Source organism: Camelus ferus, chromosome X (assembly GCF_009834535.1).
Source record: "Camelus ferus isolate YT-003-E chromosome X, BCGSAC_Cfer_1.0, whole genome shotgun sequence".
NCBI lineage: Eukaryota > Metazoa > Chordata > Mammalia > Artiodactyla > Camelidae > Camelus > Camelus ferus.
In genome coordinates, this window is record NC_045732.1 from 68,636,412 (window position 1) to 68,662,462 (window position 26,051).

The 26,051-nt window shown below is 41.4% G+C and overlaps 1 protein-coding gene across 4 annotated transcripts in view; it reads left to right on the top strand.

Moving 5' to 3' along the window:
• COL4A6 (collagen type IV alpha 6 chain) overlaps window positions 1-26,051 on the top strand; it is a 264,484-nt gene that overhangs the window by 129,558 nt on the left and 108,875 nt on the right. The gene's annotated exons all lie outside the window — the stretch shown is intronic.

Consider the following 26,051-nt stretch of genomic DNA (forward strand, 5'->3'; position numbering starts at 1 on the left):
GATTAATGCGTATGTTTCATTATCATCCATATCACAGAAGCCATGGTCTCGGTCCCTGTAGATGTCTTTGCTAGTTCAAGTAATCAGAGTGACTTGACATTCCACTGCTTTAGTTGGGTTCCCTCTTGGAGCTGACACCAGTCCTTGGTTGCTGCCCCCTTCACATGTTGCTGGGGGAATGCTAGTAAAGCTGAGAGCAAAGGAGGGACCTCTGGGGAAACATGCTGTGGGGCCTGGAATGGAATGAGGGGTAACCAGGGTTCAGGAGCCAGGTTTCCCCAGAGAGAGACAAAAAGAAAGCAAACAAAAGGAAGAGACAGGTCTAAACAGGCTTCCCAGACAGGGCCCCTTTGCTGTAAGAACAGAGCCTTAAACTTCACAAAGCTCAGGAAGGGAAGGGAGCCAGGGGTTAAACATAGCCTTTGCGATTCAGCTGAAGAATTATTAACTGAGCATACATAGAAAAGCCACATATGTTCATATAGAGCAACGTTTATTATGCTTAAAAGCCATTCAGACACGCCATGAACTCAAAAATGTACCTCAACCTGTATATCCACATAGACATTAATACTGATCCCCAGAAACCCCAAGGGTACCCACCCGTAGAAGCATAGCCTCAGAGAGGCTCAGCCGCTCGAAAACACCAGGAGTCCCCCCATGCCTAACGCGGGCCGGGGTGTGAGGCATGTGATAGAGTTTAATGACCTGATAAAATCCATCACTGGAACCTGGGCCCAAGGCTCCAGTGATCCGCACTAGAGTAAGGCAGACTTTCTTCTCTCTGAGTTTTACCTTCCAAATCAAGTCCAAACCTAGCTCTGAGAGCAGGATGGAAGCCTGTCTCCTCCCTCCCGCGTGAAATGAGGAGCCAGGCTTGCAGGCCCTCAGGGCACCGCAGTGTGGCAGAGGCCCCCTCCTGTCCCCCGGGCTCCTTTACAGCCTCGGGACTCACTGCCCCCCAGGCACCCCTGCCCCCGCCCCCCCCCCCCACAGGGCCTCCCTCAGTCCCGACCTTCCCCGATGCTTGAGGGGAGCCTGGTCTGGCCCAGGAGTCTGCACGGGCTCCTCGCAGGGTCCCCAGAGTCCCCGCTCCTCGAGGGGGGACCCACGGCCCGGCGCCCACCTCCCCACCCCAGCCAGCCCCATGGCGCCCGGTGGCCGGGGTCTCCGAGGGCGCCTCTCAGGGTCGGGTCGCCAGGTTGCCTCCGAGGGGCCCCGAGGAGCCGGCGGCGCCGGCAGGAGAGACGGAACTTCCTCTGCCGCCAAAGGGGGTGGCGCGGGGCGGCCCTGACCCACCCCCCGCCGTGTTCAGGCCCCGGCGGTGGGAGAAGCAGTTGGGAAGAAGCAAACACGACACAAAAACAAACACAACCTGGGAACTTTGGACCAGCTTCCAAACTGAAAGTCCTCAAATCTCCCTCGTCCGCCCCCTCCCCCCACCATAAAAAGCAGTTACCTCGTGAGAAAAAGAAGGACGCTTAGACTCCAGGACGGCAGGGCCAGAAGACACCTCGGGGATCCTCTAGTCCAACCATTTCCTCTTACACATGGGAGTTCATAGTAGGAAAGAGACAAACTCTAAGGAATTTTTTTTAAGTCCTTTCCTTGATTATGAAGACCAGGTGCGTGTGTGGAGAGAGAGACAGAGACAGACACAGAGACAGAGAGAGAGCCCGAGAGCGAGCCATTTAGAATCCTGATACATGGAGCTTGTGAGCAAGAATGCCCTTACCCACTTCCCAGGGATCCACAGGTACACAGGATAGGATAGGTTTGCTTTGGTTTGGCCAAGAAAGGTAAGACATTTTATTTTACATACAAAAGGGGTGCAAACTGAGCCCTTCACCCCCTCCCCAAATTGGGGACGAGGTATACTTGAAGATCACATTTGTGCCATCCATGGTGTCCTAGGAAATGGGCTACTGTGAGATGATGTATCAAGACCCATTTGCATTTTCTCCAAAGAAGGCTACTTCCTCTGGAGAGGAGTTTTTACTGAATGGTGTACAAATCTCTCTCCTGGAGGAACCATTTCAAATACACTTAATTCATGTTTAAAAGTACTACAAGGTTCATTTCACAGCTGAGCTTTGCAACTAGTGCAGGGGAAGTTTTCCATCTTGGTAGTAGAAATAAGTACAGTGGTTGAGAGCATGAGTTTTGGAGCCAGATAAGCCCAGCTTTTAAGATCTGGCTCTATCATTTACTAGGTGTGTTATCTTTTCCCAGTCGTTCTCAACCAGGGGCAGTCTGCCCCCCAGGGAACATTTGACCAGGTATGGAAACATTTTTGATTCCCATAATTGGTGGGGTGCTACTGGCATCTAGTGGGTAATGGATAGGGATTCTGGTAAACATCCTACAGTGTGCAGGACAGTCCCCCACAACATGGAGTTATCTGGGCCACCATGTCAATAGTGTCAAGGTTGAGAAACCCTGTGTTCAGAAAATGGCTTAACTATTCTGAGCTTCAGTTTCTTCATCTGTGACCTGGGTTAATAATAGTACCTACCTCACAGCATTGTTATAATAAATATATAGACTAACACGTGTAAAACAATGAGCATAGTTCCTGGCACAAAGTAAGTGCTCTACTAATTATTAATTATCAATTCATCAAAACCTCCCTTAATTCCATATACTCTTATAATTACCATCACATTTCTCTGTTTCCCTTAGCATAACTCATTGAAATAGTTGTTTATACTCAAAATCTCCACTTTTCACATTCTCTCTTCAACTTACTTTTCAGACTTTCGTTGCCATCAATCCTTTCTTATAAAGGTCACCAGTGACATCCACTTTGTTAATTCCAATGATCATCTCTCAGTCCTCATCTTACTTGACCTGCTGTTAGCATTTCAAATGGCATTTCAGTCCCTCTTTCTTGAAAAACTTTCTTTGCTTGGCTTCCAGGATACCACTCGTTTGATTCTCCTCCTAACTCAATGGAGAAAGCTTCTCAGTCTCCTTTGCTCCAAGAGGAGAGGGACTTGGTCTGATTTGTTTTGTTTTGTGAAATGAATGAATGAATAATATTTATTGTAAGGATTAAATGAGTCCATGTATGTAAAGTGCTAGAAACATATCAAGCACTTAATAAATGGCCATTGTTACCACTACTACTACAACTATTACCACTGATGTTATTGCTATTATTATCATTCTCCCTACTGGGCTATGAGCCTCTGGAGCATGGATTAACATTGAGCTTGTCTTGGTCTTCTCTTATATAGAGCTTTATTCAATAGAAGAGTATATATCCAAATCTGGATATATATCCATAAAACAGCTTGCTGTAAATGAGAATAGCTGACAAGGGCATAAGCTTGGAGCAGAGCCTTAGAGGAGAAATAGGTTTAGAAGAGCCTGATTGGGGGTGGGGGTTGGTAGCTAGAGGCTCATGGGAATAGGCATCCAAAAGGGAGTCACATCCTAGCCATTTCCATTCCCCTCTTCGTAAATGATGGGACCATAAAAGGTAGGGAGTAGCAGTTCTCACCCATTAATCATCTCAATTTCTCCTCTCCCAGGTATGGGGGAGAAGCGGGACTGTGTCCAAATGTTAGCAGGAATAGAGCTTATCTGTTGGGTTTGACAGAGTAAGCAACATAAATTTACTTGACTCACAGGACTGGTTGAACCTCATTTTCAAGTCATCTTGAACTTTGAGCAACTTTGTACACTAATTAGCTCCTGGTAGCATCTTTACAAATTTGCAGGTGGCATTTATATTAGCCTGGGAATTTGGTCCCTTAGGGATAGCCACTAGAAAATGTACCTAACCCAAATTTTATTAGAAAACTTGCGAACACTCAAAACATCCATTAAGAAGAATAAACAAATGGGACGTAATGAAACTTACAAGCTTCTGCACAGCAAAGGAAACCATAAGTAAAACAAAAAGACAATCTACGGAACGGGAGAAAATTTTTGCAAGTGAAACCAACAAAGGCTTGATCTCCAGAATATATAAGCAGCTCATACGACTTAATAAGAAACAACCAAACAACCCAATCCAAAAATGGGCAGAAGACCTAAACAAGCAATTCTCCAAGGAAGACATACAAATGATCAATAGGCACATGAAAAAATGCTCAGTATCACTAATTATCAAAGAAATGCAAATCAAAACTACAATGAGGTATCACCTCACACCAGTCAGAATGGACATCATTCAAAAATCCACAAATGACAAATGCTGGAGAGGCTGTGGAGAAAAGGGAACCCTCCTACACTGCTGGTGGGAATGCAGTTTGGTGCAGCCACTGTGGAAAACAGTGTGGAGATTCCTCAAAAGACTAGGAATAGACTTACCATATGACCCAGGAATCCTGCTCCTGGGCATATATCCAGAAGGAACCCTACTTCAGGATGACACCTGCACCCCAATGTTCCTAGCAGCACTATTTACAATAGCCAAGACATGGAGACAGCCTAAATGTCCATCAACGGATGACTGGATAAAGAAGAAGTGGTATATTTATACAATGGAATACTATTCAGCCATAAAAACTGACAACATAACGCCATTTGCAGCAACATGGATGCTCCTGGAGAATGTCATTCTAAGTGAAGTCAGCCAGAAAGAGAAAGAAAAATACCATATGAGATCGCTCATATGTGGAATCTAAAAAAGAAAAAAACACAAACAAAGCATAAATACAAAACAGAAATAGACTCACAGACATAGAATACAAACTTGTGGTTGCCAAGGGGGTGGAGGGTGGGAAGGGATAGACTGGGATTTCAAAATTGTAGAATAGATAAACAAGATTATCCCGTATAGCACAGGGAAATATATACAGGATCTTATGGTAGCTCACGGAGAAAAAAATGTGACAATGAATATATATATGTTCATGTATAACTGAAAAATTGTGCTCTACACTGGAATTTGGTACAACATTGTAAAATGACTATAAACCAATAAAAAATGTTTAAAAAAATCCATTAGGTGTTGCTGATGATTCTAATAACATAATTTGGCAGCATTTTGAGTGAAAATGAGGTAATAGGCTATTTGAACCAAGTTTCTTTTTTTCCACTTAAAAATAGAAAGTCTAGTTTTTAAAACATTCCTGCCATTAACTACTGCCAATTGTGGCATTAAATAATGGCTAGCCTTTCCTTTGTCTCCTTCACCACCATAACTTGGACCCTGATGAAGAAATGCTATCAAATAAAACCCATATGTTTCCAGTCCCTGACCATCCAAAACCTACACTTCTGCTCTTTTGCATTATAGCCCATATGCAGTAACCAACCTGCTTTACAGAAGGGTTAGCCTATCTGTAAATTGCCAGATGGGACCTGCCCAAGTGCAGAGAAAAATTTTAATCTGGTTTACATAAACAACTGAAGATTTTTTTTTAATCCACAATACCCAAACCACTGACTTCTAAGGGAATTATGTTAATACAAATTTATTTTCAAATCAACATTTATTTTCTTTGAGTTTGAGCTTGCCATCAACTCAGAAATCCTCTAAAAAATTAACTGAGTTTATAAATTTTCTAAGCTTGTTTGAACAGACTTATTTTTCGAGACTTCCAGTAGGTGCTTAATAGATACACAAGTGACATAAAGGCTACCATGATTTTCCAACTGGCTGAGCTATTGGTGGCTTTCAGCAGTTCTACTGTTGTTTGTCAAAGACCCTCCAGTATTCACCTAGGCCCACAGATAGCCAAGGATCCTGAAAGAAGTGTTGATAGAGCCCAAGGGGGAAATTGTAATTCATTCTGGAGAGGTGACCCACCTGCCTGAGTCCCCTGAGCCTCCTGTAGATGCCAAATGAGCTCCTAGCCTAGTCATCCCATCTGTGACCTAAAAGTACCCAGAAACCACCCATTTATCTACTCATCCTGACTAACGTGCTCACAGACATATTTTTCCCACTGAGATATAGGCATTGCTTTCAGAGCTTTCAGAAAATGATCGTCACCCTTTTCAGCGTCATCATCATCATCGTCAAAATGAGAACATACAAGAATCAGATAATAATAGTTGTTGCCATTTATAAAGTATTTACTCTGTGCCAGGCAATGTGCTAGGTATTTTATTTATGTTGTCCCATTTAATATTTTTAATGAGATATAAATATCCTACCACAAAGTTCACCCTTTGAAAGTATGATTCAGTGGTTTTTAGTATTTTCACAAGGTTGCCCAACCATCACAACTATCTAATTCCATGACGTTTCATCACCCTGTCTCATTTAATTGTCACAGCAACTTCAGAGAGTAGGTATTTGTTTTAAATCCCATTTTACATTGAGGAAACAAAGGTTTAGAAAGGTTAAAGTGATTTGCCAAGCATGGAGGTGGTAGGGCTCAGAGTCAAAGGCAGATCTCTCTCGACCCCAAACCCATATAACTCTTTCCATCCTATACCCCTGATGGTCCTTTATTTGTACCGTAGTCCATCATCAGTTCCATTAACAGGGACACCAAAGGGAAACATTGTAACTTTCTTGTTTCTCTCTTCCACTTCCTGCCCTCCTCTCCTTTGTCTCTCATGGAATTGATGGCTTTGGTGTCCCTAGCAACTACCTGCCTCCTGCTGACACCACCTTTATACACATACTAATATGCAGCCCACGGTTCCCCTGTCAAAATCTGCTCTCAGCTACTGCCCTCAATTTGCATTGAAGGTCTAAGACTCATAAAATTTTAATTCGTTATACCATGTTAGGCCTACTTTTGTTTAATAGTAAGCCATCCTTCAGCATAGTGATATGAACAAAACTTTTGGCATTAAGCTTAGATGTTAAGTTCTGGTCTGGTTTCCCCATGCTCAATATGTTTTTCTGGGCAGTTCACCCTCCAGGAGTCTCAGTTTCCTCAACTGTAAAATGGGAATAATAATAATAGTAGGACACACATCACAGGACTGCTGTGAGGGTTAAATTGCATATACATGCTAAATGTATAATGCAGTGCCTTAAAACAGAGTGCATGCTCAATAAATGGTGGTAGTTATTTTGGTGGCTTCAGTGAATGGGTAGAATGGGGAATTATAGAGCACCCATCAAGGTATATGGCCTAGAATCTCCCTAGGCTGTCTGCCCACAAGGCAAACTTTGATAAAAAAAGCAATTATTATGTGAGGAAATGAATGATAGTGTGCCAGGTAGTATACCAATCAAGTTAAATAGTTTCTGCAAATTCTTGCCAGTTTAATCAACTGCCAGTTTAATCAACTAAAAGCATAAAGATCATTTTTGGCATTAAATCTCTGATAGCTTTCTTTACAGCAGTCATAGCATCTCCCTCTTTAAGAAACTACAATGATTCCCTGTTGTCATCAAAAAGCAAAACTTTACTTGACTTGTAAAGTATTGAGCATAGCCAGGAGTTGCACAGTGTCGGGTTGGATCCAACCTGTCCGAGGAGATCAAGTAGTCCTGGCAGACTCATGTGGTAGGACAGAGGCCAAAAGCCCAAATATAGTTGAGAGTATAACCCACTGGCTGTTTTACAGTTAGCAGATTGGGATGAGAATCTGGGATATAGATTTCAAGCCAGGTTATCAGGTTAGGGTTTAAATCGATTCCAACATCCAATCCAAACAGAAGCAGTCAGCAGAGGTGCAAACGGCAAGATGCCCCTTTCACAATCAACGAGCAAATACCAGAGGCCTGAACTTGACTCATGATAATAGTTGCCATTTATTTATTTACCATATAACAAATACTTTGCTAATGGCTTTACCGTGCATTCATTATCTCATTTAATTCTTACAGCAATCTTATAAGGGCAAGTAGTATCATCTTCCCCATTTTAAAAGTTAAGGAAACCAAGGATCATAGCACTGGAAAGTGGTGAAGCTGGGACTAAATCCCAGATCTGTCTGGTTCCAACATACATGCCCTCAACCACTAAATTATAATAATGCCTCCCAAAACACCAGAGCACTGCTGGTAACCACAGGCCACACACTTGGAGACTTAGGCACAAGGATAAAATGATCTCAGTAATAAAGCTGACTTGCTGCTCAGCCAGAGAACTACTGAAGTGAGGTTCATGAATTTTTTTCTACTGTGCTGTGGCAGGACTTTGCTAAGAGTCTGAGGGGAGGCTGAGACTATCAGGGAGAGGCTAAGGGAGAGTCCGGATTGGGCTGAGGTGGGTTACTGCAAGTGATTTTTCAGGCTGTTAGTTCTCTTGCAGTTATGCACAAGTTCACTTTGTCCTATGGATGTGTCCTGGAAATTTTGTCTTGATTGCCTCATATATTCTTATTTTCAGTTGTCACAAATAGAATAATAGCTCCTCTCACTCTACCTTTAACTTTCTTATCTGCTTCCCTTGATCTATAAAGAATATGCAACAAGCTAGAGGAGATGGCTCTTTCTCCCTTAAAGAGCTCTACAGCCTTCTGCTAAATTAAATGACAACAATTTTTCTAAGAGGTGGCCCCATTTTGCAAAGATGGACTCTGGGTGCTACAGAAATAGCCTCAGCAGGAACGAGCGGAAAAGTGTGACAGTGGCAAATGGTTGGCCTCTGTTGGAAACCACCTTGGTCTTTTTGGAGGGTGGGGATATGCTGCGAGCTACCTCTGAATGTTTTCTCCCCTCTAGTGGTCAGTGGAAGGAGGAAAGAATGGTGGTGTAAGTGGTGCCCACTTTGTACTATAAATGCAATCCTGGGAATAACATCCAAAGAGGATTGCTTCCTTAAGAACAATGTTATCATTGGAGCTATGTTTCAAACCAAGGACACTGTATCAAATAAATTTAAAATATGACCAACATTTTTCCTATTAGCCAGGACACAATTATTGGACTATAATAATTCTAAATAATAAACTTAAGGCATGCACCTTAGAATGGACACAGAAACACTCTACATAATAATTATAAAAGGAGCCCCTGCTGTATCATCTTTTTCATCTAATTATAAAATGCCACTTAAAATAAACAATACAATATATATCAACTAAATGTTTTATTAACAATTTTTCACCTTCTTAGATTTTAACTTTAAAGTACTTTCCAAAGTAATCTAAGTTCTCTCCATAGAGCCATTTATAAAATGAAGTTCCACAATCACCCAGATACTGTTCAAACCATTTCCAAATGTATCTTTAAAATTAATACTGCCAATTTCCCTTCCTAATTAATCCTCTCTGCATTTTGGCAATATGTATCAATAGCCTTAAAAATGTTCAGAGCCTTTGACCCAGTAATTCCACTCTTATAAATGTAATTGAAGGAAATAATCAAAGCAGTACAGAAAGATTTATGAATAAAGATATTCTTCAGAGCCCTATTTATAATAGTAAAAAAAAATTGGAAAAAAGCCTAAATGTCATACAATAGGGAAGTGGTTAGGTAAACAAATATGGTGTATCCCCTGCAGTGGAATATCATACAGTCATTAATATGATGTTTGTCTGAAGAGTGTTTAATGACTTGGAAAAATGCTTATGATATAATGTTAAGTGGTATTTATGGAAAACAGGTATTTATACAGTATGATCACAAGTTTGCAATGATAATAATTATAATATATATCCAACTTTAAAAAATACTGAAAGAAAATACACCAAAAAGTTATCAGTGGTTATCACCAAGAGGTAAAAATATGGGGAAAATGTTGGACAGGCAGAGGAAGAGGAGCCCCCAAAAAAGACTGATAAAGTATCCCTAAATAAGTTGTTAATTAGATCTGAAGGAATGAGGTGATGGCTGGGGAGCAGAGCCACGTAGGTTTTCTTGGAAAGAGGCTGGGTGTGTTCTGTGAATAAGAGACGGACTCAAGGAGGGGGACCAATCATCATCCTGGTTTATCCAGGACTAAGGGGTTTCCCAAGATGTGGGAAATGAAGTGTTAAAATTGGGACATTTCTGTGCAAACTAGGATGAACTGGTCACCTAAGACTCAAGAAAATCGAGACTGGGAAATGGATAGTGTCATGACCAAAGTTACACAGGAAACTGAGCACTGGACGGAATTCAAAAGGCTTATTAATTCTACTCCCTATTCTGCTGCCCATTAGTAAGATCCTTAATTTGAGTCTTAGTTAAGGCTATAAACACTTACCTTGCTTGTTCACCAGCTTGTTCTGCAGACTAAGTTCAATTATTCACAAATACACGGGATTATCAGTAACAATCAACATGTGCTAGGCACACACTACATTGCTTTGGGCAGGTGCAGTTCTAAGTTTAGCGGAGTACTCATAATTCGTTCAATGCTTGTCTTCTAGTAAACACTCATAAAACATTGACTCTGATTATTATATGTGATTGATTATGAGTCTGAACTTGAAAACACAGGTATGGGAATCCCCTAATAGCAACTCCATGAGATAGTACTTCTATTAATGCTCCCCTTTTACAGATGAGAAAATTGTGGCTCATATAGGTTAATTACCTTGCCTAAGTTTATACTTAGTGATAGTATAAGTGATAGGGCCGCTTGTCCCCTAGTTCAGCACTCTTTTTCCACTTCATTAAATTGCCACCCAGTGAAAAGCCTTTTGGTATAAGAACATTGACAACAGTTTTTTTTTTTTTCCTGTAGACTACCTTCTTCCTCCCTACATCTTCAGTTTAGTCGGAGCCTACTCTTAGACTAAATAGAGGCCACCAGGGAACAGTCTATGGGATATTTGTTAGCAAGCCTCAGAGAACTTCAGGATTCTTTAGAAAGGCTGTATACCAATTACAAGGACTGCAGGACACTTCTCACAGGGTAAAGATGAAAGTCAGTAGTGTTCTGGTAAATGGTTAACCTCTGGGAGAAGGGGTAGAGGGACCCTGACTTGTAGCATGTGCAGATATCATGTCATAAATATTTCCACCAGGGCTGATTTCAAACTACCATTGTGACTGGCTTCTGTGAACCAGTGCTAGCCAGTACAACTCAGTACAGGCCAGTTCCAACACACCACTAGAAGCAGAATACTAACTTTGGGTCAGTTGCTTTCCTGAATGTATATAAATTCAGTGAGAATGAAAAGATGTGCATTATTCAAGGAGTTTGGTTTTACTATGTGAAAAAGGGATGGAGAAGGGAGTACAAGGCAATGGGTTTGGCTGTTCCAGCTGGTGAGACAATTTAAGGGAAGGCCCCAAGGAACAGAGGAGCTTCCGGTTACTGCCTGCGAGTCCAGGTCTGGTCACTCATGAAACCTCCAGTGAAACCAAAGCTGACACCTGTGATTGGGATTAGAAGACTTTTTTTTTTCTTCTGCTTGTCAAGCTTTTCATTTCCCCACCAATTTTCTATTTTGAACATTTTCCATCCTGCAGAAAAGTTACAAGAATAGAACAGTGAGCATCCATATACCCTTCACCTCAATTTACCAATTCTTAATATTTTTCCACAGCTCCTTTATTGCTCTATTTTATGAACTATTTGAGGTATATCTCAGACATCTTAACCCTTCACCTGTAAATACTTGAGTTAGAGTCTCCTAAGAACAGGGACACTGTCCTATATAATTACAGTGTAGTCCTCACACTCAGGAAATACAACACTAATACAATATAGAAGTGGAAAGTCTATATTCAGATTTCCCCAACTGTCTCAATAATGTCCTCATAGCTTTTTTTTGGAGGGGGATGCAGGATGCAATAAAATATTAAGAATTGCATTTAGTTGTCAGTATCCTTGGTCTCCTTTAATCTAGAACCCGAAACCCCACTTTTTTTTCTTTTGTCTTTTATGACATCAACACTTTGTTAAGAGTCCAGGCCAGATGTTTTGCAGAATGTCTCTCAGTCTGATTCCTCTGATTATGTCTCATGAGTACCTTGAGGTTAAACATTTTTGTTTTCTACTATTGGATCCGTCTGAGTGCCTCACAACAGGAAGAATATGACATTTTTACCATTATTGATCATGGTAAACTTCATTTGGTTAGGGTGGTATCCCACATATTTCCCCATTGCAATGATACTAGTAAAGTTTTTAGTTTGTGCGAATACTCTGTTCCAGGAACTTCTTTACTCCAAAAGTATAAATTACTTTATTACTGAAAGTATTAATTACATGGTTCACTGCAGAACCATGGGTTGAAAAGGCATTTTCCCTAATTAAAAGAAAAAAAAAGAAGATGAGATTTATTAAAAAAAAAAAAAAAAGCTGGCACTAAGCTTCTTAGCCCAATTCATGAGCTATTCACATGACAAGGGATCTTATCTAAATAAGGGGTTCCTTATCTAAATTGTGAACTGCTGGTTGGTGCAGGCTTAAGTTCCAGTCTATACATATATGTATTCCTAGAACTTAGCCTAGTGCATAGGTGTTCAGGAAAAGTTTACTGAATACATTTCTCTCCAATTGTACTGTCTCCACGAACGAGAACTTAATCACACTAAGCAAAAAAAAAAAAAAAAAGAGAGAGAGAGCAAAAAAGGACTTTATTTTGTCAACTGGCACCAGCTGGAATTGATTTGGTTGCTTAAGCACCACTCTTCTCATGGGAAATGACAGAGCTTTCAGTTTTCATCCAGGTATTTGACCTTACTCAGGCGCTATTCAAGTCTCTGGTTATTCTAAAAATCTTAGCTTCTCTATATTAAAGTCAGAAACTGCTCTAAATAAATCAAGGATCAGCCCTGTATTTGTTAGGATTAGACTTGGCTGCAAATGACAGAAAACCCAAAATAACAGTGGGTTAAACAATACAGTCATTTATCTCTCTCTGATGTAAAAGTCCCTAGTTCTAGCCAAGATGGAGTAACAGGGACTGGATTTACCCTCCTGCCTGAAACAAGTGAAAAACCAGACAAAATGAAAACAATAGCCTTCAGACATCGGACACCAGGCAACAAAGAACAGTGATCTCTGAGAGACAGGAAACAAACAAGGTGAGCCCTATGATTGCCCCAGCTTACGGCCTGGAGAGCGTTTCCAGGCAGTGAGTGATACAGGGAGGGGAACCCAGGTGGGCCAAGTGGGTGAGGATATGGAGCCGGGAGCTGGGCAAACCAGAGCAGCTAGAATTTGCAGGACAGAGTACTGGAGAAGAGAGAGCTACACAGAAAGAGAACTCTGGAGATTTGCAGAGTCCCCCTTGAATCTTCAACTGCATACTGATCAACACATGTATAGAAGGCCAGGAAAAGAACCACCCAAAAGCAGCAGAAGGACCAACCCTCAGACATCACACAGAGCTAGAAATAGTGCCTGTTCCTACCAGCCAAATGGAAAATCTCATTCACAGAGCATCAAAGTTCTTAAAAGGGTCTTGCCTCAATAGTGGTGCCAAATTAGCCCTAGACTCAAGGCTGCTCTAGACTGGCCTAATGAAGTTTTAAAAAGAGCCTTGAAAAGATCAGACTGTTTCCAAGTACTTAACTGTGTTCCAGAACAAAACCCAAAACTATTTATAGAAATACAAAATATCCAACATCCAACAAGATAAAATTTGCATCTGACATCCAATCAAAAACTTGCAGACACCCAAAAGAAGGAAAATATAATCCATAATAAGGAGAAAAATAAATCAATCAAAACTGGCCCAGAAATAACACAGATAATGGGACTGATATACAGAGATTTTTAAACAGTTATGAGTCTTTTCCATATGTTCAAGAAGCTAGAGGAAGGACTGAGCAGGTTAATGATATGGAAGACATTAAAAAGACTAAAATAGAACTTCTAGAGATGAAAAATTCAACACCTGAGACGAGATAAAAGTCCATGTAGGTAGCTGAGGGCTTGTATGGCAGCTCCATGATCCCTAAGGACCTAGGCTCCTTCCGTCTTGTTGCTCTCCCATTCTCAACATATGTTTCCAATTAATGATCCCAAAATAGCTGCTCTAGCTCCAGCCATCATAACTGTATTCCAACCAGCAGATTTGGCAATTAGGGGGAAAGAATATGCCCCTCCATTTAAAGACAGAAATCACATGACATCACTTTCCCTTACATCCATTTGGTCAGAACTTAGTCTGAGTCATACTCATCTGTAAGTGAGATCAAAACTTGTAGTCTTTATTCCGGGCAGCTGTGCGCTCAGCTGAAATGTCAATGTTTTACCACTTAGTAAAGAATGGGAGAACCAAAATAGGGGCACAACTCGCCATCACTTTTCAAGTTCAGACTCCTATCAGTGCAGGAGAGGTCCTGATCTAGTTTGAATAACATTATGATTTCTGGCTTAAAAACAATCCAAATGTGACTATACCTCAGTGTTTTTGATACTCAAAAATTAAAAATGTGATTCATTTGGTTTGAGGTTGTTTTGACTTTCAGCTCTGTACCTCTATATACTTCTGAGCTTATCTCAAACAAACTGCCAGACTTTTTCCATTTCCCTGATCAGTGACACCAAGCTAGAGGTGGAGTTTAACATTTTGTTTGACTTATACCTATGTTTATCCTGGCCAAGAAAGCAGGGTCATCCAATATTTTTATGCCCTAGTCCTAAAACAGCTCACTTTCTTTCTTTCCTAATAAAGTCACTAACACCTGTAGCTGAAACCAACTTTCACAGGGACATCCATATTGCATGCCCTGGAACCCCAGGGCCTTCCTCCTGATGGAGAAAATTTTAGCACATGATAAATACAATCTGTCATCTACAAGAGATGGTAGGTAGACCTGCAATTGATCTGTTTTTCATCAGGCAAGAAAGTATTACTGAAAAGTGGCAGTTCTTTCAAGGTGCTGTACAAGCCAAGTGTATGTCTGGCTCACCGAGTCTTCCCACAGAGCATTTTGTACTAGCTCTGCATGCTGTCTTGGGCAACTCAGACTAAAAAAATCTGCAAGAAGTCAGGCCTGGGTACTTTCCAGTTGCTAATAGCTTTGATTGTTTTAATAACCTTCTACTGAGACATTGTAGTGTAACATTTCCACTTTCCCCCCCACATAAGCTCTCTCCTCCTTTAATCACATTGCTTCTCTATTATAAGCATCGCCACCATCAATATTCTTCACACCAAATAATAGTGATTTGAAGTATAACATTAATAGGGGTTTCATATAGCAAACTAACAACCTAAAGAAATGCTTTGGTGGAAGGGGTTAAGATGGAACTTACAGTGCTTATTTGGGCTCCTGATTGTGACCTCAGGAGAAGACTCTTTCCTTGTTACTGAACCAAACTTGGGTCCACTCGCCCGTGTGCAGTAAACCCAATCTACTGGCACCAGGTTGTGGTGAAAGAAAGTACAGCATTTATTGCAGGGTACCAAGCAAGGAGAACAGGTGGCTCATGCTGAAAAGACCTGAAATCCCCAATGGCTTCCAGGGAGGGGTTTTTAAAGACAGTATAAGGGAGGGGCTGGAGAGTGCATGTTCAGCTCGTGTGCAATTCTTAGATTGGTTGGCACCAGGGAAGTTCCAAGTATCACAAATCTTCTGGTTTGAACCAGTCTGGAGTCTATGTGCTTGCGGTCAGCAGTTTTCATCTGCTAGGGGTCTGTTTCCTGTAAAAGACTTAGGAATGTGTGTCAGACCTTTATCTATATCTTTCAGGGAACTGGGAGTTCAGTGATTCTGCCATGTGACAGATTTATAGTCTAAATTGTTACCAGTTTCCCAGCCTGACAAGTATTCTTTGTTTCTATATCCTCACATTTCCTAATCATTAACTCTTCAGCCAGCCTTTTGAGACTTGGGGGAGGCCTGGGAGACTAAAGCAAAAGCCTTTTACTTCAAAGGACAGGGACACTGGGGCTTGTATGCAGTTTAAATATCCCCATTTCTTTGATACTCTTCAATCTTGAGGGGAACAGATTCGGAATAAGAAAGGGAATAAAATTTTGGATAGAGAGGTTAATCATAAACTTGGCTGAGGAACTTGGCTTTAGGAAGACTTGGTGCCAATCCCCACTCCTTTTCCAACCTTCCTTAAATTTTTGAGAGATTGGGGCAACAACCACTCTGGCTACTCTTGGGCTCTCCCACTGTAAACCTGTCCACAGAAGTCACAATGGACTAGATTCAATAAACACACTCATTGACCTGCTGTGTCCTATCTGATTGGGTTTCCCACTGGGAATCCAGTAAACCCAGAGTGTACCATCTGGGCCAACTGGGAAAGAGCAGATGGGTTTTGACTTAACAAAATGCTGTTTGCCAGGTTCAATTTTGTTTTCAGTAAGACCTTGCTGTTTGGATAAAATGAAGGATGGGGTAGAGAGTTGATGTAAAGGGAAGATAACTCATGAGATTGGGTGTGTGTTTTCACCCAGTAATAAATGGACATTATCAGGTTAAGTTGTTTTCCAGGTGAAGGTGAGAATTAAATCTTTATTCAGCATGGAAGTGTATTTGAAGCCTGGTGCTTTATGAGCTCCAAGAACTAGAACTTTGTTCCATTTATTCTAACTAACCCCTCATTGACCATGCTATCAAAAGATTGGGGTGAATGCTTGAACTGTCAGTGACTATTAACACTATAAATTGCAAACATTTGCTAGTTGAGCGTGTGTCTTTCTGACCCCTCTTTTTTATTGATTTGGAAAACATAATATTCTTTGAACTGGTTGGTTCCAGATCAGTGAAGTGTTTCGGATCCAAATAGTGAATTCCCACAAATGAGGCAAATCAAAGATGTTTGTGTGTGTGTGTGTGTGTGTGTGTGTGTCTAAAAAAAAACTTTTTGAGAGTTTCACCCAATAATGTACAAAAGGACAATTCAGCTTTAGATCTTTGTATCTTTCTTTTCAGTGGATTAAACCTAAAGCACAAGAGCTATCAGCCCTCCACTAGTCAGGCAGGGCAGTAGAGTAATATTAGCAAATCAATGAATATAACACTAAACCTATTGAATGTGTTATAGTTCTCTCTGTCTCTGTATTTTGGGCTTCTTCATCTTGCTCACATTTCTCAGGTGTGGCCCTTCTTCAGATGTTGTCTTGAACATCTTTTCATACAGCAAATTAGTATCCAACAATCTTCCTCCCCCATTACCTCTATTAAGAGGCTCTACCTTCCTCCCAAGACTTCTTTTTCTCTTGGGAGCCCAAGTCTAATGCATTCTTGTCGCTTTGTATGCCATTGTCATGGTAAATTTTAAAGTTTTTTTTTAAGTGTCCCAGTTATAAGGCACTGTGTCTTACCATTACCTGTAATCAAGGATGTCAGATCTCACAATTGGCAGGTTTAGCTACTGAAGAGAATAGAATGAGAGACTTGGAGACTCCCTCTCAGAACTTCAGAGGGCCACCTTATGGACAAACGAGGTTGTTCATCTTAAGGTACAGATATCCCAGCGCAAACAGTCTCTTTGAACCATCAGGTACATAGCAAGTATTTACTGAACACCTGTTCTGTGCACAGCATTGAGCTAGGTACCAGAGTAGAAATAAGATGGGCATGGCATGGTCCCCACCTTGGATGATGATTTTCAGCTTGAGGAAGGGAAATATTCTATAACACCTAAGAGTGAAATGTCCAGCCTATGAACCATCAAATGTTAGGGCTGGAAAGAAACTTTAGTTATCACCTAGTACAACTAAATATGCTTTCAAACTATGGACCCTCAAGTCCTAAGATTAAGAAAGTGCCTCAAAGGCTGTCTCTCTGCCCTTCTGGCCTCCATCCCTCTCAACCAATGGCTCTGCTTTGAACTTCTAGAAGATATTTGTGTAACAAAAGCTCCATAGCTTTCAAAAATTTATAAGCCATAAATCTAGTCCAGCCCTCTGGTGTTACCAGTGAGGAAACAGAACCCCAGAAAGGGGAGGGAATTTGGTTGAGGCTCCATGGCCAATTAGAAGCTGCAACCCTCAGTTTTTGGATTCCTATGATCCACTTACTCATGCCACCTATCAGCCTAGCAGCAGACATTTCTAAAATATCAGAGTAGCCTGCCGTCTTCAGAAGAGCCACTTATCTCGGGAGCAGGAGGAAGTTGCTTTGGGGTATCCTGAGCCAAGTGCTTAGCCTGAGTTACTCCAGGAGGTCAGAGAAAGGAGAGATCAGTGAGAGATATTATTCAGCCTCCCATTTTTTAAATTGAAGTATAGTTGATTTACAATATTGTGTTAGTTTCTGGTGTACAACATAGTGATTCAGTCCTACATTTTTATATATATATAAAATAAAATATATATATGTAAAATATATATATATGTAAAAATATACATATATATATGTATATTCTTTTTCATATTCTTTTTCATTATAGGTTATTGTAAGATATTGAGTATAGTTCCCTGTGCTATACAGTAGGACCTTGTTGTTTATCTATTCTGCTAATCCTAACCCCCTAATTTATCCCTCCCTGCCCCCCTTTCCCCTTTGGTAACCAAAAGTTTGTTTTCTATGTCTGTGGGTCTATTTCTGTTTTGTTAGTAAGTATATTTGTATCATTATTTTAGATTCTGCTTATAAATGATATCATATGATATTTGTCTTTCTCTGTCTCACTTACTTCACTTCATATGATAATCTCTAGTTTTATCCATGTTGCTGCAAATGGTATTATTTCATTTTTATGGCTGAGCAGTATTCCATTATATATATACATGTATGTGTGTGTGTATATACACACACACACACACACACACACACACACACGCATGCACAATTGGATAACTTCTTTATCCAATCCTCTGTCGATGGACATTTAGGTTGCTTCCATGTCTTGGCTTCTGTAAATAGTGCTGCTACTGGAATGTGTGTATCTTTTTGAATTAGAATTTTCTCCAGGTATATGCCCAGGAGTGGGATTTCTGGATCGTATCAGCCTCCCCTTTTGCTGCCCCTAAATAAGTCCTCATCCTTCACAAGGAGATAAGAGTACTTAGCTGGCAGAATAGTGAGGATTAATTTAGATCATGCATGCAAAGTGTCTGGCATATAATAGGTAAATTAATGGTAAATCTTTATAATATAGCTATTTCTTTGGAACATAAAGTGGTACCTCTCAGTGATGTGTCTCCCAATTATATAGGCAAAGAAAATGAGGATTTATGAATCAGAATCCAGGTCCAGGGTGGGCTAAACTGGTGTACCAGATGAACACCAATTTCATATATGATTTGGTGGAGTCAAGGCACAGCCTCCACTTCCCAGGGACCCTGGCAGGGTTTGGCAGTCCTAGTGGGCCCTACTGTGCCAAGATAGAGAGCTAAGCAGAGGGTGTGGTACTAGATTTCTTTAAAGCACAGGTCTGGAAAATACTATTCCTTGTTTTGCCTCTCATAATTGGACTAGCGTAAATGGAGAAAAAATTGTCAAAAAGGATGGTTGTTTTTTTCTTGGATAAATTCACTTCTCAAAAAAAAATCACAAATGAAATTTCCACACTTGGAATTAACATACTCATACATCACTGCAAAGAGACCTAAGTAGGAAAAACCCTCTGTTTTGGAAACATGGCCTGGGAACCATCATTGATGGCATTGCCTGGTTTCATGGAGCCTTTGCTTCCTGTTTCGTTTCTGTGACTTTGGCTGGGGAATTTTCCAAGGCAAAGGTTACCTTCTGGGCTTGAACTTCAAAGCTCCACTCATTTGAACCCCCATCCCAATATCAAGCCCACATAGTTGATTTCCTCCTGAAGGCATATGTGGTTTCTTTCAGGTTGCTGATTTCATGTATTTCAATTTCAGTGTTCCCACTCTGCTAGTTCTCCTTGCCTTATGGATTAAAATCTGTCTTCTCCCAATTGCTTTATCTTTTCTGAACAGTGGTCCTGACTTATTAAAGGTTGAACAGTTTACCCCAGATTTCTTGACTAGAAAGTAGCAAGAGTCAGGAGTATGAGTCAGAGTCAGTAGTATACTAGGCAGTATGACTTTACAGTTTAGGAACTTAACCCCTATGCTCTATTGGTCCAGGATTCCCAAATCAAGAGGAAGTGCCTCATGGCTGGTTGCATCAAGAGCGAGTATGCAGAGAAAAGAGCAATGGGGCTTGAGGGATAGATAAGATTTTAGCAGAAATGAAGCAGTGAAATAACATGAGTGTACCATACAGGTAGAAAAGCACAGAGTAAAAAGTGGGTCAGGATAGATAGTTTGGTGAGGATATGGGGGTATTTGAAAGGGGCATTGGAAGCTGATTCCTTGAACAGAGTTGAGACTATGTTATGGAGAACCTGTTTTAACAGGATGAATTTATGCTTAGTTCAGTAAAGCAACTGAAGGTTCTTCTCTTCTTCCCATTTTCCTTCCTTCCCTCCCAAGTAATATATGTGCTAACAATTCGTATCTTAAAAAAAAAGAATACCACATGAAAGGCCCTCAATAGAGATTATTCATGTTAACATTTCTCTCCCTCTCCATATATAGAGATATATATTTCCAGACTTTTCTCCCATGCAAATATAAACACATAAATAATTCCATATTGTGGAAGGCCAAATTCTAAGATGCCTGCTCCCTGCCTACAGGCCCTGTATAATCCTCTCTTCTCAAATGCGGGCAGACCTGTGAATATGATGTGCTGTTGCTCCCTTGATTAAATCATGCTATATGGCAAAGATGGTGAGATAGCCATGCCTATAATTACACTACGTTGTATAAGAATTTCCCACTGGCTCTTTGTGTTCTGAGAGGACCGTGTGGCTAGGACTTGAGAGCAGCCTCTGGGAGCTGAGAGTGACCCCCAGCAGTCAGCCAACAAGAAATCAGGGACCTTGGTCCCCAAACCACTAGGAACTGAATTCTGCCAATAAGCAGTGAGCTGGGGTCACAGCCTTGGCTGACGTTGTGATTTCAACCTGGTGAGTATATTAACTATATTTTCTTCTTTTCTGTTTTCTTGATGCTCTGGCATCTGGGGCCTGCTGTCTGGGGAGAAACTGACCCTCTCAGGGCTACCCAGTTCTTAAAGATCACAAATGACTTACCCAGAAGGGTGCCTTTTATATGCAAAGCAACCATTCCAGAGATGGTATCTGAACCACTCCCTCTATTTGGCTCTGGAAGGCAATATTCCTCTGCCCTAATTGTCCCATGGCCAAGTACCAGATGACTAGTGAGAGCTCCTATACCCCAGAGCCCGCTGAAGTTATTCAAACTAGCCAGTCTTACACCTGTCACCCTGCCTTGCCTTGCCTTTCCCATGGAAGCTCCAATAAAGGCTCTTGACCATGCTCTGCCCTCACTCCTTCTGCCTCCTGGCCAACCCTGGTACTTCCCATGTGGCCCTGTGTGGCATGCTGCGCCCCTCCTTTCGGAATCTGTAGTAAATCACCTTTTCAGTGGCAGTCATCCCCTGATCTGTTGTCCCCAGTACTTGATTGATAATCAAACCTACATTTTAAAGTAGTCAGAGATCCTTAGCCTCAAATAAACCATGCTCAGACTCCTTGCTCATGGAAACTGTGACTTAATAAATTTTAAGCTGCTAAGTTTAAACTGCTAAGTTTGTGGAAATGTGTTCCGCAACAATAGAAAATTAATACACATGTAAAATTGATATTTAAACATACTATATTCTTCTCTAACTTATATTTTTTCATTTAATATAGCATATATAAGTTTATGTATATATAAATAAATAGATAGAAATAAATAAAGATAGATGTACCATCAAGAGATCTTGAGTAAGGGAGTTAACCACTTGAGAATCCAAACAGCAGTAAAATGTGGCACGGTTAAGAAAATCAAGAGGTGGAGGAAACTGGCAAGAGATTATACTGGTTATCTGGATTGGTCTTTCTCAACCTTGGAATCACCTAGAACAGTTTTTAAAATACTGATACCTGGGACTTACCAACCCCAGAGATTTTGATTTAATGGTCTAAGATTCAACCTGGGTATTCAGTGTTTTAACAGCTCTCCAGGTGATTCTAATACACAGCCAAGGTTGAGACCCAGTGGCAGAAACGTAGAGTGTGCCATCTTGAATTCAAATGGTCCTATGGAAATAGAAAAGGAGGGATGGGTGAAAAAGGTATTGCTGAAGAAATCACCAATAACCCAGTAGTAAGAAGACGGGGAATCCTCCTGCTCATCTTGCTTTTGTTGTTGTTTGGTTTCTTAGTTGGTTTTCATTAGATTTCCACTCATCTCATTAGTATTATTCAGAGAATTTTCATGGGGAGATAGAAACTTGAGGCTACTGATGTATCCATGGAGTGGTAGTAATGTTGACGAGGTCTCAAGGAGCATTCCAGCCAAAGGAAATGTTATGAGTAATTTCAAAGGAAGGAATTCGTGTTCCAGGTATGAGCCTGAAGTTGGTGGTTGACACCATGAGTGAAGTTAGAGTCACACAGAGGCTTTGATGCCATAAGAAACCAGGAGTTGTTCTCATCCCTTGAAAAGAAAGGGAATGTGAACTGACCTTTCAAAATGATAGCTGGGGAAGATGACCTGAGTGCAACATGAAGAAAAGTTACAGAAAACCTAAAAGCCAGGAAGCTTACAGGCTGTTACAGTAAGCCAAGCATGGGGAAAGGAGCCTATTGCAGGGCAGAGCGTGGGGGAGGGGAGGGGAGCAGGACAAAGCAAGAGATGCACCTGAAGAAAAGACAAATGTGAAGGACCTCCTGGATGTGCGTTGCAAGCTCTGGATTTGGAAAGATGGTAATAAGGAATTTGATCAAAAAGAATCTATTTTGGCATTATCGTTAAAGGAAGGGTAAACTGGTTAATTAGATTTCAAGTGTTCTTGGGTATCCCTGAAGGCAGCTAGCTAATAAAGAAATTCCTCCACCGTAGGCTTTCCCTTGCTCAGAGTGAAGAGATGCAGGGTAGATTTCACAAGGGAAACGTGGTAGAAATATAGTGGTTTAACATCGTTCACTGGTTCTCATTCCTTAGAAAGGGGAAAACTCCCTTTGGACAGTTGCATAAAGTGAGAAGCAGCAATCCCAGCTGCCAATAAAGAGAGCGCACATTTTTTTTCCCTTTAGAGACCCCCAAGGTGGAACTTTCTGGGGCTGTATCTGGTTGTGATTCGTATCTTTGGCTGTGGTTCAAGCCCTGGCGTGCAACAAGTAAACTGGTCACTTGTAGCTGGAGCAGCAGATGGTCGGTCTTCCTTTTCCTTAAATGGCTGAGTCGGCCCTGAGTCCTTAGGAGTGTAAATAATTTACTCTCTATTCCACTGAGCCCAGTTAATATTACTTCTCAAAATACCCCTGCCTGTGCTCTTATATTTACTTATACTTTTCTTGCCAAGGTCTTGTAAATATCCCTTCTGATATTTATTTTATTGGTAGAAATACTGGCCTGCCCCAAACTCTGAAGTAAATTGTGAAGGATAGGAGCATCTTTAGTCAGCCCAATGGGATTTTTAAGTAGAACTGTCCCCCTCCCTGGGGGGAGTTCTGTACCAGAAACAACCATATGAGATCCTGCTATCCATCAAGGGTTTATTGGTTAATGAGGCCTGTGGCTGGTGTGGTTTTCCTGTGTTTAGCTTTTGGAACTCTCGGAGACAGTTGCTTGGAATAGAGAGCTGACAGAATTATTGCCCGGCAAGCCTGCCGGCCACAGCCCACCAGACTCCACCAACATCGATGACTTTTATGGCTGATTCAGTGAACAGAGAAGGATTTGAAGAGGCGCAGTGAAGAGCTGTTGGCATCCTGTTCTGCTATCTGAAGGAGTCTGCAAGGCTTCTCATCAAGCCGTCCGTTTTCTATCTTTTTTTACTCCAGGCTTTGTTATTCTTCCTCAAGTGCCTGAATGGGGACTCACAGGCAACCATGGCTTCAGGATGAGGTCACTAGAGTGGAACTTGGAACTTAGCCACTTCCTCACTTGTTCCTCAGTTAACTTGTGGCAAAGGGGAACCTTTCAATTAAAACCTGCAGTAACAGAACATGACCAAATTCAACTTTGCCCAGCATTCCAGCCCTTCAAACTATAACTCTTAAAACAGTCCATTTCATTTGCATAATAAATCTTGGATATTTTGTAAAAGTACTCTCATAGATCACATCTGAGATCCTATCACCTCTACAAGTTATCATATAGAATAACTGTCACTATGTAACGAGCCACACCAAAATTCAGCGGCTTAAAAGAGTTCTTATTTCTCACCAGGCTTTAGATTTGTTAGGCACTGGCCAGTCTAAGTTGGGCTCGGTCATGAGTCTGGGGCAAGGTTGAGGTTACCTGGTCTAGGCTGGGCGTGGCTGTGCTTCGTGTGTTCCTCATCCTCCTCCTCGATCCATGGGCTAACCTGAGTGTGTTATTTTCATGGTAAGGCAGAGATGCAAGAGTGAACAGAAACAATAACGCCTCTTAAGGCCTGGGCTCATGCACTGTGACTTCCACATCATTCAATTTTCCAAAGCAAGTTACATGCTCAAACCCAGAGTCAACAGATGGGAGATGGCTGGGGCAAAGAACTGGGGTCAATAATGCAATTTTCCAAGCAGGTAGCTAGGGCAGATATGACTGTTCTCATTTTACAGATAAGAAACCTGAGACCCAGAGAGCTGAAATGATTTGCCCAAGGTCACATGGAAAATCTGGGCAGTGCCCGAATGCAAACCCAATTCTTAAGATTTCTAATCCTCTCTGCTTTTTGCCAACACAGAATTCCACAATCCCATAACATATACAGCTAGGTAAAGGTCCATGGCTCTTTTCTCCTCATGGCCTGGTCCTTTTCTATTCTCCCGTACGTTCCTGGGATTTGCCTCCTTCACAGTTGTCACTGTCTACTCTTCCATTTGGACCTGCTTGGGGGTGGAAGATGGATGAAGTTCCTCCTACTTAAATACACAGACACAGATTCTCCTGTCTCTGAAACAGACATACCAATCTCCCCATTTCTAATAAAAAAAATAAATCTTCAAAAAACCCCTAAACATCACATGGTAGTTGAACTAGGGTGACCTCAAACTCCAACATACTATGGTGCTTTCAAGAATGGGAACATTCTAGTTATCTGAAATCTGTCAGCATACTTCCGCTGTCTCTGTCTGAGCTTCACTTAGATGTTAATAGATCCAGGCTAGTTTTCTCTTAGCTCTTACCTGAGTGCCTTTGTAGAGAATTCTTTTAATGGCCCTCAAATCATGAATCTGCCCCATCCTGCCCAGTCTGGTCTGGGTGAAATTTTAGTCTAAGCTGCTCATACGTAGCCTAAAGAGATTTGAGCCAGTATCTCTGATATAGCCTGCAAGATTTTTTTCAGGTGTGAGTTTCCATGACAACCCCGTGTCTCTGGCTTTTGATCTACTTGCACTGCTAAGTCTGACTCTGGCATCCTAAAGGTATAAGGTACATCTGAGCTTAAATTCTCTTCCTTGGGGTTTCTGGCCAGCACGCACTGACAGTGTGTTTGCCTCACACAAACCTTCTAGACAGAGGTCTCCACGACCCCAGTGTCTGAAAGCCCCTCCCTTTTCCTTGGCACGGTTCTTGCCTGATCTTTCTTTTTCTGCGGCATAACTTCCAGCAGCTGGTTGATATGGCTGTCAGGCTATGCCATTCAGTGAGGCTCTGCCTAATCTCTTTTGATTCTAAGGGCTAATGTGCCTTAGACATAGCCTTAGCCAAGGAAGCTGGGCTCTGGTCTCTTTCTCCATACTTCCATGGAAGAGTGGAAGACAGATGACTTGCAGTGATTTCTGGAGGCAGAAGGTAAGTGAGTGGCCTCTGTAGTAGTGGAACCAAGAGGGAATGATGGTTGTCCTTGAACCTTCAGAGTTGATAGCTAAATCCCGAGGGAAAGTAAATAAGGACAAGTTTGTAATAAAAGGAAATGGTGCTGCTGGGAAAAAATTGCTGATAAAGAACCTCAATAAATTCAAATAGTGTCTACTTTGGGTCCTTGATTATCTTGCAGGCTCATTTCTAGGGACAGAGAGCTGTACAGCTACCATGTCAGAGAGGATAAGGAAACAAAGAAGTCTGACTAGGAGCATTGCCTTAGATACTTTGTCTCTGGCTTTCGTATGGTCCACCACTGGAATATGAAGAGGAAGCAAGGAGGTAGCTGGCAGTGTGGCCCCCTGTGCTATGATTCCTGATTTGCTTATAGAATAAATAGTTGGTGACATGGTTCAATAGTAGTAAGTATGGGCTCTAGAGCTAGACCGCTTGGGCTTGAATGTCTTTTGATATGTGACATTTAGCAAGTTTCTCAACTCTAAGTTTTAGTTATCTCATCTATAAAATGAGTGTAATGCATCCTACCTCATGGTTGTCGT